The sequence below is a fragment of the Stenella coeruleoalba genome (genome assembly GCF_951394435.1).
Source record: "Stenella coeruleoalba genome assembly, chromosome: X".
In the NCBI taxonomy this organism is placed as follows: Eukaryota; Metazoa; Chordata; class Mammalia; order Artiodactyla; family Delphinidae; genus Stenella; species Stenella coeruleoalba.
Window position 1 is genome coordinate 50,144,750 of NC_137152.1, and position 6,000 is coordinate 50,150,749.

The following is a 6,000-nucleotide window of genomic DNA, read 5'->3' on the forward strand; positions in this document are numbered from 1 at the left end:
CAGTGAACAAGTTTCAGCAGTTCAACTTTATAACAATTATAAATAAACATGTTAAATTTTTCTGGACAATGCCATCATTTGGATTTTTTTAAAACAAGTAAAATTCTTATTGACTGCAACTAAATGGTGTTTGTAGCATTTTTATCATACAGTAGATTCCATCCATTCACTATACTTTTCTAACTGAGTTGTCCTATATGCAAGTACATGTTTTTTGATGTTGTCTGTCTTCTGTGCTGTTCCTGTAAGTTTGCTATTAAAATACATTAAACTATAAAAAATAAGAAAAAAGAAAAATCTCTTGCCTCTTCGACAGCTCCAGACATTTTCCCAGACTCCCTCCCAGCTACCTGTGGTGCACTAACCCCCTTCAGGCTGTGTTCAAACAACCAAACCCAGTCCTCTCCCTGAAATATAACCGAATCCGGAGCCTCAGCTCCCATCACCCGCCCGCCCTGGCGGGTGAGCAAACAAGCCTCTAGGGCTGGTGAGTGCTGGTCGGCACCGATCCTCTTTGCGGGAATGTCTCTGCTTTGCCCTCCGTACCCCTGTTGCTGCACTCTCCTCTGTGGCTCCGAAGCTTGCCCCCTCCACCACCCGCAGTCTCCGTGAGTGGAAAGTCTTCCTTTCCTCCTTCACAGCTCCCTCCCACTGGTGCAGGTCCCGTCCCTATTCTTTTGCCTCTGTTTTCTCTTTTTTCTTTTGCCATACCCAGGTTCGTGGGGAGTTTCTCACCTTTTCAGATGTCTGTCTTCTGCCAGCGTTCAGTAGGTGTTCTGTAGGAATTATTCCACATGTAGTTGTATTTCTGATGTATTTGTGGGGAGGAAGGTGATCTCCACGTTTTACTCTTTCGCCATCTTGAAGCTCCTCCTGAGGGTTGTTTTTAATATAGATATCTGCCACCTCTTTCCTCAATGTATACTGGCTGCTATCCTCTTTATAGGAGGTGTGACTGATGTTGTGATGACCAAAGCCTGCACTGAATATTGAGCAGGGCTTCCCCTTTGCTCTGTGATGTTCACTGCCCTGTCAGAAGTGAGGTCTGCTCCCTAATTCTTGGGTTAGAGGCCCCCAGATCTGTTTCTTAGCTTTGTTTTTGTTCTGCAGTGTGATATAGGTGGGATTGGACCACTCCCACTTGGACGGAAGCCACTGAGTCTTCCTCCTCTGGAGGAGTTCACCTGTGTCTGTGCTCTGTGGTGTCACCTTTTACCTGTTGTGCAAGCTCTCAGCTTACACTGTTGTAGGCACTGCTCTCTGTCCCACCTTACCTGTGGATATGCCAGTGGCTGGCCCTATTGTCTCTCAGATGTTGTTTACCCCAAGCCCCAATGTAGATCCACTGAAGTCAGGTCCAAGGATTGCAGTAATTATGGATCCGGACCTGCTTTGGGTGCTATGGGGGCAGCTTACTCTCTGGCCTGTCCCAACCCCCACGTTTATGTCCCCACAAAGTCTATAGCTGCTGAAGTTAGACCTGTCTTGGCTGTAGGAGCATTTGGTGTCCATTCAGATGTTCTGCATGTGCTGAATTAACCATTCCAATCACAGTGTCTTAATCCATGGTTTGCACTGCTTCAAGGAGAGATTTCAGCTCTGCTTCCTTAGTCACACATCTCCTGGAGTTCAGGTTTGGTTTCAGCCCCACCTCTCTGTATGGGTCACCCACAGCCATCTGCTCCCTGCCCAAGCAAGAGGGATCAGATACAGCGACCCCAGGTTCACAGGCCAGTTTCAGAAGGAGGAATTGGGGGTGGTGGCTGACTGGAGTGTGCATACTCTTTCAGGTGGGAGGGGGAGACGTTGGCAACGATTGGGGTGCGTGCATTTTCTCTGGCAGGAGTCCCTCCTAGTGCCTGTGGAGGCGGGGGCTGGCATGTGGGGAGAGAATTTTGATGGTGACCCTGCCCTTTATGCATCACTCTGAAATGGCGCTTCATTTCTATGGTAGCCTGGGCTTCCTCCAGGAGCATTCCTGGTTATGGATTTCCTCACTCCTGTTCCCTCAGGCTGTCTCTGTGCAGCCAACAGCAATTCTCTCCCTGGGTCTGCTCTCCAAACACCACATTCCAGCACCCAGACCCTGTCAGCACTGGCAGACACCTGTCTCAGGCTGGGGTGGACAGGGCTGTGACATTGACTATCTGTGTAAGTCTCACTCTTTCCTCCCTGCCATAGACCAATTGCTGCTCTTTCCTCTGACAGCCCCCAAATCTCCCCTTTTATCTCAGCTGATCTCGCCAGTGAGGAGTCTTCTCTGATTGTGAGAACATTTCCTCTCCTTCAGCTCCCCACCAGGGGCCCAGGTCCCATCCCATTTCCTGTTTTCTTTATTTTTATTTTCTCTCTTTTGTCCTACCCAGTTATTCGGGGACCTTTTCTTATCCTTATAGGTGTCTCAGGTCCTCTGTTAGTGTTCAGCAAGTGCTCAGTGAGAATTCTTCTATTTGTAGATGTGTTCTTGATGTACTTGTGGGGAGAGGTAAACTCTGGTCCTCTTATTCTGCCATCTTGGGAAACGTTTAACTTCTCACTTAGTTCATCCAATCTTTCCTTCTGTTCTTTGAATGTCTTTACTATCATTACCTTGAACTCTTTTTCAAGTAGATTGCTTATTTTCACTTTATTTAATTCTTATTCTGGTGTTTTATCTTGTTCCTTTGCTTGGGACATATTCTTCGGTTGCCTTATTGTTTCTAATTTGCTGTTTTTATTTCTATGTATTTGGTAAGTTGGTTACATTTCTTGACTTTTGAATGTGGCCTTTTGTAGGTGATGTCCTATGTGTCACAGCAGCACACTCCTCTCTGGTCACCACAGCTATATGCTCTAGGGATGTCCTCTATTGTGGGCTGCATGGGTCCTTCTCTTTTGGTGGGCTGACTACTGTGGGTGTTCTGGTAGGTGTGGCTGGCCTCCAGTCTTGTTGGTTGCCAGGTCTTGCCTTGTGTGGAGGCTTCTGCCATGTGTAGGTAGGCCCAGGTTAAAACATGGCTGACTGCAGAGCCCTGGGTTGTCCTGTGGCTTTCCCACTGGTTGGCAGAGCCAGTTTCCTGGGAGTGTGGTTTCAGGGCTGTGGGTCGTGGATCTACTGGCAGTCTTCTGGTGAGAAGAATTTATACTGTCACTACTTGCAGATTACATGATTTGTATATAGAAAACCCTAAAATCTTTACCAAAAAACCTGTTAGAATAAATTCAGCAATGTTGCAGCATACAAGATTAATATACAAAAATCTGTTCCTTTTCTATACACTAATAATGAAATAACAGAACTAGAAAGCAAAAAAAAATTCTGTTTAAAATCACATCAAAAATTATAAAGTACCTAGAATAAACATAACTAAGGAAGTGAAAGACCTATACACTGAAAACTATAAAACATTGATGAAGGAAATTGAAGATAATACAAAGAAAAGGAAAGTTATGCCCTGCTCTTGGATTGGAAGAATTAATATTGTTGAAATGGCCATACTACCCAAATAAATAGAGAGTTAATGCAATCCCTATAAAAATACCTGTGACATTTTTCACAGAACTAGAACAAATAATCCTAAAATTTATATGGAACAACAAAAGACCTCAAATTGCCAAAGTAATCTTGAAAAAGAAGAACAAAGCTGGAAGTATCACTCTTATAGACTTCAGATTATAATACAAACTCTAGTAATTAAAACAGCACTGTAGAGAGAGAGATTCAAGATAGCAGAAAAGTAGGTGGAAGTGGAGTTCATCTCTCTCCATGGATGCATCAGGAATATATCTATAGATGCAACAATTCTCACAGAACACTGGCTGAACACTAGCAGAAGACATTGGACACCAGAAAGGACTATAAAGATCCCTGTATAACTGGGTAGCATGGAAAATATGAAGGGAGAAGGAGGAGGAGAGGAAGTTGGATGGGACCTGCACACTGGGGTGGGGGACCTGAAGCAGAGGAGAGATTTCCGAATTCAGGGAAACCCTCTCTCCAATGGGGAAACCCCCTCTCTGATGGGAAAATCGATTGGGACAGAAGGGTAGCATTTGAGGCTGTCAGAAGAGGGTGAAGTGGCCTATCTATAGCAGATGGGACAGATTGAGAAATACACAGATGGTCCATACTGTGGCCCTACGTGCCCCAGACTGGGACATATGTTCACAGTTGTGCAAAGAGGTTGGGAGCTGGTGCATGGGGATTGGAGAAACAGGCCCAGAGCGAGAAGTGCTTTTGGCTGTGGGGAGACGGATTGAGGGGACAGGATGGAGGAAATCTGCAGCAGGAAATGCCTATGGAGGAAGACTGGACTGCCATGGAAGCAGGGCACTACTGCTGAGTAACATGCAGGGTGAGGAGCCACTATTGTAACCTCTTTCATCCACACACTGGTGCCTGCCGATGACAATAAAAGAAGCCTTCTGTGGGCTGCATCTTGCATGCCAGCTGCCAAGAAATAATAAAAGCCCCCGCAGAGCAGGCCCTCATGTGCCAGCTAAAGGGCAATTAAAAAAAATGTCCTCTCAGGGCTGACCCTTGCATGCCTGCTGCTGGGTGCCAGAAAAACCCTGGCCATGGCTGGCCCTCATGTGCCTTATGCTGGGCACCAGAAAAGGCCCTCACTAGGGCCATATATCTTGTGCCCATGGCTGCCTGCTTCCCTGTGCATGTAGCAGCACTGGTGCTCCCATGATCCAAGCAGTCATACCACCTCTGTGCCCAGTACTCACAGGAGCAGGCCCAAGATCTCCAAGGAAGCCTCAGGACAAGACTCCTGTGGGTGGACCACACCAGACGTGAGGATAAAACCAAAGCTGAACCCCAGGGACAGGGTGACTAAGGAAGATAAAAATCTTTACATCAGCTGCACAAGCTGCAGATTAAGTCCCCATGTTCAGCTAGGTAGAGCATGCATCTATGGAATATCTGAATAGACAATGAGTGTTCCCACAGATGAAAATGGTCTAGCTCTGGCAGCTGTGGATTTTGGGGGCAGCACACACAGGAATTGGGCCAGATCAGAGTCTGAGTGGTCTCCACAGGGCCCACAGCAGGCCTAGAGACCAGTACAGAGGCAAAGGAGGTCCCCTTGGGGAGGCAGAGGTAGACTGTGGCTCATGGTGTGTGCAAGGAAACTTACAGCAGAGACCCCAGGGAAACATAATTATTATTATTAATTTTATTATGTTTTGATTCATTCTGTTGTTGGTTCTAGATTTTTTTGGGTGTTTTTGGTTTCTTTTTCTTTCCATTTTTGTTTGTTTGTTGTTGTTGTTTTAGTTTTTTTATAAATTTTTTTAGTCTTTTGGGATCTCCATGTTTTATAACATACTTTTATTTTTTATACATTTCTATTTTTACTTTGCTTTTCTGCTGTTCTGTGTTCTTTTCCCTTATTTCTTTCTTCCTCTTTTTCTTTAATATATTTGTCTTTTTAAAAATATTTCCATTTCTACTTTGTTTTTCTGTTGTCCTGTGATTTTTCCCTTTGTATTTTATTTTATTCTTATAATTTTTAAATCATTTTTATCAGTTTGTTTTGCTTCCTCACATTATTCTTCAGTTGGCACACTGTTTGATTTTTTTTTTAGGTTATGTGTTTTGTTAGTTTTAATCCTAACTGTTTGATTCCATTTTTGAGTTATTCTATTTGTCTGTTTTTCTCTTGCTTTTTGTTGTATTTGGCTCTGTTTTTGTTTCTTTTAGGTGTGTGTGTGTGTTTCCTTATTTCTGTTTTTGTTTGTTTGATTTTGTTTTTACCATTTGCTGGGGTTTTGTTTGTCTTTTTTTTTTTTGCTTTAATATATTTTCTATTCTATTTTTTTTATATTTCTGTTTCTACATTGATTTCTGTTGTTCTGTCTTCTTTCCCCATTCTCTTTTTCCTTTTTATATAATTTTTCTCTGTTTGTTTTGTTTCTTTGCTTCATTCTTCAGTTGACACTTTGCTTTGGTGTTGTTTTATGTTTTGGGATTTTGACAGCTTTTTTCTTAATTGTTTGATTTCCTTCTTGGGT